General features: G+C 49.1%; 1 long non-coding RNA gene across 1 annotated transcript in view; it reads right to left on the bottom strand.

Annotated features, from left to right (window-relative positions):
- The window catches only part of LOC135271239 (uncharacterized), a 73,842-nt gene that overhangs the window by 43,897 nt on the left and 18,960 nt on the right, over positions 1–10,985 (bottom strand). The gene's annotated exons all lie outside the window — the stretch shown is intronic.

Genomic DNA, 10,985 nt, shown 5'->3' with positions numbered 1-10,985 from the left:
CCCACCTCAGCCTCCCAAGAAGCTGGAACTACAGGCATGCGCCACCACACCCAACTGTTCTTTAAATTTTTTGTAGAGATGGGGCTTCACCATGTTGCCCAGGCTGGTCTCAAACTCCTGGCCTCAAGTGATCCTTCCACCTCAGCCTCCCAAAGTGCTGGCGTTACAGGCGTGAGCCAACACTCCTGACCTCTTTCCTTTCTTACCTGTGCTTTTCACCCATCCCTTGCTGCATTTGGTTTCTGAGCCAATAATTCCCAAATCTCTGAAATTCTCCATAATCCATACATCTCTAACTCCCTTCACTTCACCATATGAGCTCATCATGCTTCCTATTTCACAGAGAATATGGAGCCTGTCAGACACGCTCGCTCTCAATGAATTTTTGCTACTGTATCTATAAACCTACTTGGATTTCACCCAGAGTGGCTTTCCCCTTCTCTCTCACTCTAATAGGGGCATTCTTCACATCACCATGAACCCCACACCTGTGATCTGCATCCCAGCCTTTCCCACCTGCTCAGTGCACCGCTTCAGTTTCCTCCCTTGCCTGGTTAACCTCTTCCTCTCAGTAGTCCCTTTGGCACTTAAGCATGCTTAAATTTTAAAAAGTTAAAAAGAAAAATGGAAAATCTCAAGTTGTTCCTTGAACTTTTTTTATTGTTTTTTTTAATTTGATTTTTTTTTTTTTTTTTTTAGACAGCGCCTCACTCTGTCGCCTGGGCTCCAGTGTAGTGGTGCTATCTTGACTCACTGCAACCTCCACCTCCCAGGTTCAAGCAATTCTGCCTCAGCCTCCCGAGTAGCCAGGGTTATGGGTATGTGCCACCAAGCCCGGCTAATTTTTGTACTTTTAGTAGAGACAGGGTTTCATGCCAGGCTGGCCTCAAACTCCTGACCTCAAGGATTCACCTGTCTTGGCCTCCCAAAGGGCTGGAATTATAGGCGTAAGCCACCCGCCCGGACCTAAGTTACTTTTTTTGTGGCAAACTTCTGGAATCAGTTTCAGCTGGCCCACTCCAGTAACTTGGTCTTCACCTTGTGGCTGCCTGCTTCTACCTCCACTACCTGGAAGCAGCCCCTGAAGATGACAGGTAACAGATGCTGCTCAGTCCACTCGCTTGACTGTCTAGTGTTCCCAAGGCTCTTTCCCTTGTGTGTTGGACTGTGACAGGCCAAAGTGGGTGAGTACCTCACCACCACTGCCCACTCCAAGCTGGCATGTCCTTGCCCAGTCTCGTCTCATCCCCTAAACTGCTCTCCTTGCCCCCACCTTTCCTCCTACAGCACTCCGTCACCAAAGCTTGCTCAGTCAAATTGTGACGTGCTTTTGTGCAAACTCCTTTGGCGTCCCATCCCGTAGCCAGTTCCAAGTCCTTATTTTGGTCTACAAGGCCCTGTACAATGCGCTCCCCGGGAGTTTATTTGGTGTCTGTCTTTCTGTACTGAAATGTAAGCATCTGGAGGTCAAACACTGTTCTGTTGGCTGCTGGATCTCCAGAGCCTGGCACTTAGTAAGCATTTAGTGTGTGTTTGTTGAGTTACTTCTTTCCATTTTGGATGTAAGTGATGCGGTTTTCAGCCCTGCCTTTTTCCACATTGCCACCCCAGTAACAACAGTGGATATGTGCAGAGCGCTATTGGTGGCACTTGCCCATTTTCGCATCTTTCATCTTTCCAGCAGTTCTGTGAGGATAGTGCCCCCTGAGGCGCTCCTCTCTGCAGCTCCTGCTTCTGCGCTTCCTGCTGGGTTTGACAAGCATGCAAAGCCTGGATTATCCCTTCCCCAGGCCATTTCTGGGGGTTGTTTGCAGCAAGGAAACCTGTATCCCCCCTAGGACAAAGCAAGCTTGTTTACTACCTGTTATAAAAGAGGTGGATCCCCTAAGCTCAGTGCTCCTCAACTGCAGTGCACACCTACTGCCTGCAGGCCCGTGGGACTAGGGGGTTCATGGAACTGTTCCATATGCTGCTGCTCATGCTGCCTGCTTCACCGTGAGTAATAACGTCCTTTGCCTCTCACCGAGTCTTGTGTCTTCCACCAATATCCATGAAACAGTAACAGGCTAATGCATCAGTTTCTAAGGAGGGAGAAACCAAAGCCCAAACCTGACAATTCTGTACATGTCTCTTCCCGCCACCAGACTGAGCTTCCAGTGGGCAAAGGACCAGATTAATCATGTCCGGCTTCCCAGCGCCTCACTGAGGCACCTGCTAGAGCTCCCATCACATAAACCATACTGATAGTTCCACAAAGAGGCACAGATTCAAACGCACAGCCAGGGATATGATAAGCACAAGCAGAGTGTGCCTCTGAGAATGAAACCACACATAGTTCCCCGAGACTTTATTTAAAACACAGGATGAATTTACAAAAATGTTCAGATGAATCAAAAGATGGCCCTGGCCTCAGTTCCATTTCTGTGCCTCTGTTGAGGACGAGGAGTGTTCAGAGTAGCCTCCCCTCCATTCTCCCAAGCAGCCAGTGGCCCCTGTGATGACAACCAATGATGTGGTGTTTTTTTGGCGGTGGCGGGGAGGGTGTTGAAAAGAAAACTGGATTGCAAGGAGCAGCAGCCAAGTTTCTCCCTGAGCCATAGAAAGCTGTGTGCTCTCAGTCAAATCCCTGCCCATCTGCTCCACAGCTTTCCCATCTGTAGGACGTCAGGACAGATAAGCTATTCCATGGGACCCTTCCCAAGGCAGAAGTGCTGATTCTGCATTGTTGATAACAGAACTTGTCTCTCCCGGTGGAAATCAAACTGAAACAAATTCTCACTCAGTCCCAGGCATGGGGCTGATCCAGTCGTGCACTCCCATCTGAGCACTCCACCTTCCTGTGGGAACACAGTTCTCGTAAAATGCCTGTGCATTCACTAAGTCCGATCAGAAACTGCACAGGAGCAATTGTGACCAAGTGGTCACAAAAGCTGGCACCACACAGCAGTATGTCAGGAAAATGGTGCCTCCATTTTTGAGGCTACCCGACCCAGTTCTAGATCATATATTGGAGGTTCTCAATGAAGGAGTGAATCGGAACCCCATTTACACAGCCAGGCTGCAAGCCCGAAGGTTCCAACTCTTTCAGTCCAGGTGGGGTCTGAGCATCTGGATTTTGTGAAGAGGCCAGACGTGGTCCTAATATGCACCCTGGCTGGAGTGCCCCACTACAGCATTTTTGTTCTTGTCATCTTCTCAGAGTGCCAAGAGACAGAGAACAGAAGAGCTTTTTATTTATTTATTTATTTTTGAGACTCAGTTTTGCTCTTGTTGCCCAGGATGGAGTACAATGGCACGATCTTGGCTCACTGCAACCTTCGCCTCCTGGGTTCAAGTGATTCTCCTGCCTCAGCCCCCCAAGTAGCTGGGATTACAGGTGTGCGCCACCACACCTGGCTTTTTTTTTTTTTTTTAACTAGAGGAGGAGTTTCACCATGTTAGTCAGGCTAGTCTGAAACTCCTGACCTCAAGTGACTGGCATTACAAGTGTGAGTCACGATTCCCAGCCGAAAAGCTTGTTTTTAAAACGGCTGAGATAGATGTCTCTATAAAGGTAACACCAAGTGTTACCACATGGTGCCGGATGGTGATGGTCTACAGTAAGGGGAGAGGGTGTCGGGGAACACTTTGTGCTTTCCACTCAAATTTACTCTAAAACATGAAGTCCGTTAATTTTATTTGTTTATTTATTTTTTGAGACAGAGTCTCACTCCGTCACCAGGCGCCAGGCTGGAGTGCAATGGCGCGACCTCGGCTCACTGCAACCTCTGCCTCCTGGGTTCAAGCAATTCTCCTGCCTCAGCCTCCCCAGTAGCTGGGACTACAGGCACGTGCCACCACACCCAGCTAATTTTTTTTTTTTTTTTTTTTGTATTTTTAGTAGAGATGGGGTTTCACCATGTTGGCCAGGATGGTCTCGATCTCTTGACCTCATGATCTGCCTGCCTCGGTCTCCCAAAGTGCTGGGATTACAGGCACGAGCCACCGCATCCAGCCAAGTCTATTAATCTTAAAGCCCGTTGATTTAAATACAGGGAAGAGGCAGCCCCAGGATATGATGGAGTCAATGGAAATATTCAAGGATCATGGTTCTGTGCCTCTCAGCCAGCTCTCTCTTCCTAGACACCCCTAGACACCTCAGATGAGCTCCTGCTCCAACTCTGTGGAAGACTTCTGTTGTCTGTGGGCAAAATTCTAAACTTCTTCGCCAGGCATTGAAGGCACCTTCCCGTCCTGGCTCAAACCATCTCTTCAGGCTTAGAATCACTAATGAATGAGGGGCCCTAACTGAAAGGGACCTCAGAGACCATCCCCACCAGATTGTAAGTCTCACAAGGTCAGGGGCCTTCCTTGTCTATTTGCCACAAGGACTTAGGACATGGCCAAGGTCTGAAGGGCAGGGACCTACACGCAGATCTGGCTTGAGGCAGGTGTGCATGCCCTGGTCCAGCCACCAGCCATTGAATTCCACCTTTTTTTTTTTTGAGATGGAGTCTCGCTCTGTTGCCCAGGCTGGAGTGCAGTGGTGCCATCTTAGCTCACTGCAACCTCTGCCTCCTGGGTTCAAGCAGTTCTCCTGCCTCAGCCTCCCGAGTAGCTGGGATTACTGGTGCCCACCACCACCTCTGGCTAATATTTGTATTTTTAGTAGAAACAGGGTTTCAGCATGTTGGCCAGGCTGATCTCAAACTCCTGACCTCAAGTGATCTGCCCGCCTCAGCCTCCCAAAGTGCTGGGATTACACGTGTGAGCCACCACGCCTGGCCAGAAATCCCCTTTCTTTTCTCCCACACAGGCTGTCCTTTCACCCCATTTTCCCTCAAGACCATTTCTCTGACCACTTCCGGCACGTTCCGGCCCCATCGCCTCGCTTCCCTCTGAGCTCTCTGCAGCGTGACTTTACTCTTGCCATACTTGGCTCTGTGCTGCATTATTTTGAATTCTCTGAGGCTGGGACTATTTTTGTATTCAGCTCTCCGTCTTCAGTACCAGAGCCCTGGAGCTGCCAGGCATCCCTCAGTGTCCGTGGGACCTGCCAGGCCTGCTGTGGGTGCGAGGACTAGGATGGATCCGAGCAGAGCCTCGTGTGGTTCTTACCACATGCTAGCGTGACTGTAGATCTGCTCGCTCCACAGAAGACAGCTCACGAACCCAGAAAAGGTGAGGGATGTGCCTGAGAAAGCACCTCTAGAGGGTCTGCTCCTCCCTCTGAGAATACCGAGAGCAGCTCAGTCGTAGAGACCCCCACCCAGGTGGCGCTGAAGGAATGAAGAAACGGACACAAAGCTAGAACAGCAAAATGGGACTATCAGAGGGCTAACAGCCTTCTGAGCCGACAGCCTCAGGGGCTGACAGCATTCTGGGCTGAGAGCCTCGAGCAGACCCTGACCCATGTATTTATCCTCTCTGAACAGGTGATTATTATTAACAAACAGCTGTTCTGTGTTTTCTCATAGAACAAAAATAAACCAGGCATTTTTATGGTGCCTACTTACCAGTGATCAAAGGCAAACTAGTGTTCTCCCCGAGGGAGCCACGGGGGCAGGGTCACATATCCCGTGGAACTAGTTTCACTGGTGTATGATGTACACATACTGCCTACTACTTTAGAACACCCTGAGCAGCTTTCTGCTTGGGGGGCCAGCTCGGTTTTCCTCACCGTCGCTCTCAGCAAACAGTATAGTCCATCATACACTCAGCATGAGAAAGCTGTATCCTTTTAGGAAGTAAAGCATGGGCTCCAGAGCCCAGCTGTCTAAACTTGAAATCTGACTCTGCCACTTCCTGGATGTGCGTCCTTGCAGGAGTTGCTTAGCGTGCCTCAGCGTTTCCCTCTGTCAAATGGAGAGAGTATTAGTCTCTACTTGAGAGGGTTGATGTAAGGATTTTAAAAGTCCATATATGTAAAATGCTTAGAAATGCATGGCACATAGTATTCACTCAGAAAATGTCTTATTATTAACTGTGTGATCCACAAGTGCTCTGGACAACTGTCCAAGGCTCCAAAGACAGGGCAATGACACGGGTTCTGAGCCTTACGTCCCAACATCCCCTTGACCTCCCAGTTCTAATTGGTCAGGTCCTATCACAGGCCCCGTTTAATGAAAATCTGTTGAATGAACAATGAGTGAATGAATTTTTGAGCTTTCACATCTTCTGCAAAGGCTTATGTGGCCCTTTCCCAGGTTTCAGGCTGTGACCCTGCTACCCCATCATTCCATTAAAGATCAATCTTGAAATTCTCCTTTATTTTTTGGTAGCAGTTTTCTTGTTTCAGTTTTTACATCTAGGAATTTAATTTCTCTACATAGAAGAGTCTAGAAAATGGAAACTGTTTTTCAAATACAAATCCTTTCCCAACTCATCTGAAGTGTTATTTTTACCACGCAATGCCACATTCACGTCATTCAACATGTATTTCCAGCACACCTGCTATGTGCCAAGCACTGCTGGGCACTGGGGATACTGGGATGGACAAGAGCGACACAGTGGCTCAGCTGTCACCAGCCAGACTGATAAACTGGCTCATCTGGTCTTGTGGCCTCTACCTAGGAACCAGCTCAGAGCAAGAAGGTGACTTAGACTTCCTATGATTTCATCTCCAATCCAAGCAATCAGCCCTCCTCACTTCCTGGACCCTTGTCCACCAAATTATTCTTCCCTGCCAGAGCCTGCAGGCCACAGGAAAGGCAGACTGGGAGCACCACCCCGCCCCCCCGCCCAAACACACAAATATAGGATTTCAAGAATTTACAGTCAGTGCCTTGAGAGAAGAGAATGGGATACTGGGAAAACAGGGCACCTAGTTAATGTGAGGGGTGTGGGGCAAGTCCTCTCTTTGAAGAAAGGACAGGTGTAGTTATGTATTGATGTGTCCGTTTGTTTAGCATCCCTCGCTCCCCACCCCATAGTAAGCTTTTTGAAGAGCAAGACCACATCTGTGTTACTCACTGCCTTCCTACTTCCGGCTAACAACATGGGATCCAGTTCCTGCTCCAGCTTCTTAGCAAGTGTCCCCAGTTCCTCTGCTGTCTCTGTCCTTGCCCCATCCTCCGGGTGCTTCCAGTTCTGCAGGAAGCTTCTCAGATGTTGGTGATGGCAGCTGCTGCCCCCAACCATCCGAGCTGCTGAGAGCATGAGACTGCCTCCTGCTGTCACAGGTGCTAGGGCCAAACCCGGGATGTTCACGACCCCAGAAACAGCCCCTGAAGAGCTGGCCAGCAGGCTGGTCTTGGTGAGCCACTTGTGAGTTGTGCCAACTTGGTCCGCAAGGGTGTTAAGTTCTTTGATATTCTGTTCTAGCTCGAACTTGTGCAAATGAAAATATGAAAGAAACAGTTCCTCCTCCGACAGATTTCCATCTGGCATGGGATGTTCATCACACCGCATCAGCTCTTCAGGCAGAACGTAGGACAGCATATCAGCCTCATCACTGTGGCCAGTTGACATCAAATTATTCATTTTCCAACTCTGGCACAGCTTCCCCAGTGAGGCTAAAAACATCTGGGTAATCCGAGGACTAAAATGCGTACAGGAGGCAGAGCCCTGGGAATCAAGGTACAAGGTCGAAACCACTTTTGCAACAATTCTAACGGGGGATCTTCTGGCAAGGAAAGGGACCTGACCTGACTGACTCCATCTTGCTTCTAACCTCCATGCTGTTCTTGTTCGTTCCTGGGCAGAGGCTGAACTAACTTTGGGAGGGACTTAGTTTATAGTTTAACTTTGAAACAAAGATGCTAACAGCCCTTTCTTGAAACAAACCCCGTTCTTGCCTAGGGACCAGACTGCCTTTATAGAATTAAAAAATTAGTCACAAGATTAGAAATTAGTTTAGGAGTTATTCAGCCAGAGGCCACAAGATTCTAAACTGCCCCAATTGCTCCTAGAGATAACATCACTATTGTAAAGCCTAACATGAATGCTCCAGATATTTTTCAGACCTTGCACTCAATGGCTCAGCATCCAGACTGATAAACTGGCTCATCTGGTCTTGTGGCCTCTACCCAGGAACCGGCTCAGCACAAGAGGGTAACTTCGACTTCCTCTGATTTCATCTCCAACATGAGCAATCAATACCCCTCACTCCCTGGACCTCTATCCGCCAAATGATCCTTTAAAAAAAACCCAGTCCTCGAATTTTTAAAGAAACTGATTTGAGTAATAATAAGACTCCAGACTCCCGTTCAGCCAGCTCTGTGTGAATTAAACTCTTTATTGCTATTCCCCTGTCTTGATAAATCAACTCTATCTTGGCAGAGGGCAAAATAAACCCATTGGGTGGTTACAATGTAGGCAGCAGACAGACAGACAGAAGGTCCACTCTGGCCTGGAGCCCTGAGTGGAGGTGGCCATGTGTTTTTAGCAGGAGCACAGTTTGAACTACCCCTATGCAGGCCTAGAGTGGTGGCTTACTATTCTATCCATCCATGAACAGCTGTCTCCTAAATGCATGTGGACACCAGGCCAGGCACAGTAGCTCATGCCAGCACTTTGGGAGGCCAAGGCGGGTGGATCACCTGAGATCAGGAGTTCGAGACCAGCCTGGCCAACATGGTGAAACCCTGTCTCTACCCAAAATACAAAAATTAGCCAGGCATGATGGTGCACACCAGTAGTCCCAGCTACTCAGGAGGCTGAGACAGGAGAATCGCTTGAACCCGGGAGGCAGAGGTTGTAGTGAGCCGAGATCATGCTGTTGAACTGGGAGGTGGAGGTTGCAGTGAGATCAGAGATCACGACGCTGCAACCCAGCCTGAATAATAGAGTGAGACCCTGTCTCAAATAAAAAAATTCCCGTATCTTCATCATATGCCGGAGTTTGAAATCTATGTTATCCGGAGTGTGCACTCTGGCCGTGTGAGTCATGCTTGTGGTTGGAGAACCGGGCAGTTCTGCAGGAGCAGGTCATGCGATATTCTGCTTCTGCACATTTATATTGCCAGACTCAAGATACCCACACATGATTCTATCATTGACATTCTAAGTGAATTCTTGAAAAGTCCCCATTCGTTGCTTATCATTTTCCCTCTACAGACAACATCATATGTGGGGAAGGGCTTTCCACGTAGGCCTATCGGGGTCTGAATCCTGTATCGCTGGGCAGGGTTCCACCTCTAAGCCTCAGCTTCTCCATCTGTGAAATGGAGCTAACCCTACCTGCCTTCGTGATACCTTATAATCCTCACTAATAACCTTCCATATAAAAGTCCTAGGATCTATGTAAGTGCTTTGCAATATTAGTTTTCTTCCAGCTTCTCATTCTTATTTTTTTGAGACAGGGTCTCACTCTCGCTCTATCACCCAGGCTGGAGTGCAGTGGTATGATCTTGGTTCACAGCAGCCTCAACCTCCCGAACTCAAGTGATCCTCCTGCCTCAGCCTCCTGGGTAGCTGGGACCACAGGCGTGCACCACCATACTCAGCTGATTTTTGTATTTTTTTTTTTGGTAGAGATAGGGTTTCGCCACACTACCCAGGCTGATCTCGAACTCCTAGGCTCAAGCAATCCTCCACCTTGGCCTACCCTAGTGCTGGATTTACAGGTGTGAGCCATTGCACCTGGCCAAGTTTCTCATTCTTGAAAGGTAGGTTTTTACAGCCCCAAAGCAATTTTCATAACAAGTCTACCTCTGTAAATTTAAGAACACGTGTTAAGAAAAACAATATAGTTTCCAGTTACGAAATCAATAAGCAAGGTAACTGTCCTTGGGGTTGTGGGATGTCCATGAACGTTACAGAAAGATTTGGAGGGGCCATGGACAGTCTGGCTGGGAGCTTTGAAGAAGAAAGTCTTGGAAGGCAATAGATTGTAAATTTGTCCGAGAGACCCAGGGCCCAACCCAAAAGTCCAATCCTCCTCACGGCCGCTGTTTTTCCCGAGTCAAAGCCTGAGAAAGGTCATTAGCACCAAGACCCAACTCTGTGTCAGACAAAAATACATCTTGCCCTGGGCCTTGCTCAGGCCAGGCCAGAAGAGCACGGGTGACTCAGAAAACTCCATTTATCTACCTCTACATCCAACACAAGTAAGATCCCTGCACAGGCGTTTTGAGAAGTCCTCGGTCTTGTTCCCACTGCTCCACCTGCTGAAGTGAACTCACTCGTGCTTCTATGGCCTCTGTATCTGTTTTCTGAGAAGCTAAGAGGGCATCGTGTGCCTGTTTTCTCTGCAGTCTCTCCACATCTGTGGTCATCATGGAATGCAGGGAGAAAAGCCAGAAAGACCCGGAAGATTTTCCATAGGCTTTGAGAGATGGGCCCCACAGCCAATCCAATGCTGGACCCTCTCCGGGTTGAGGGCAAGGGGTTGTTCTCCATGACTGCCGGGCAGTGGATCATGGGAGCCCAACTGCTCTACGAGGTGGCTGTTCCTGGGACACCTGTGAGCAGCCACAGTGCAGTGGAAGGACTCGTTGGTGCTGCCACCCAGGGCCCAGTGGATGGTGAAGTGGCCTCCATGGTGGGCCTAGGATACACACAGACAAGAATAGCAAGGTGGACACTGGGGGCAGCCCGTGTGCAGCTGTGCTCACCATCTGGCGCCACCGCCTTGGCAGGGCCAAGCACCCAAGCAGAGGCTCGCTACAGCCAGACACGGGGCCGCGCCCCTGGCTACCCAAGCTGCAAAGCCTCGGTTCTGGAAAGGACGGTCCACTTGCTCACGCTCAGCTTCACAATGGGAAAAGATGCCTCAGCAATTTGAGGGCTAAATGAGTTGACACAGGTAAACTACAATGTAATTGTGTGATGGCATCTGTCTTGTTTTGGTCATGGTTGCTGTTTTATTGCCAATTCTGAGCCTTTCTCCTGAACCCTGCCTCTTCCACTGGGGTTTCACAGAAGGAAATCGCACGCTGGGAACTTGCACTGTCAGCATCATTCAGCCACCACTTGCTCATGTGTCCATAACCCCGTGTGGTGCAATGCCCTTCATCACTTCCATCAGCTCGTTTTTATGTCTAAAAGATGGGGTCTCGCTCTGT

The sequence above is a fragment of the Aotus nancymaae genome, unplaced genomic scaffold, assembly GCF_030222135.1.
Source record: "Aotus nancymaae isolate 86718 unplaced genomic scaffold, 86718_ANA_hifiasm-v0.15.2.pri h1tg000076l, whole genome shotgun sequence".
Taxonomy (NCBI): Eukaryota; Metazoa; Chordata; class Mammalia; order Primates; family Aotidae; genus Aotus; species Aotus nancymaae.
The sequence above is the reverse complement of the archived record's forward strand: the minus strand, read 5'-3'. Positions and strand labels throughout refer to the sequence as shown.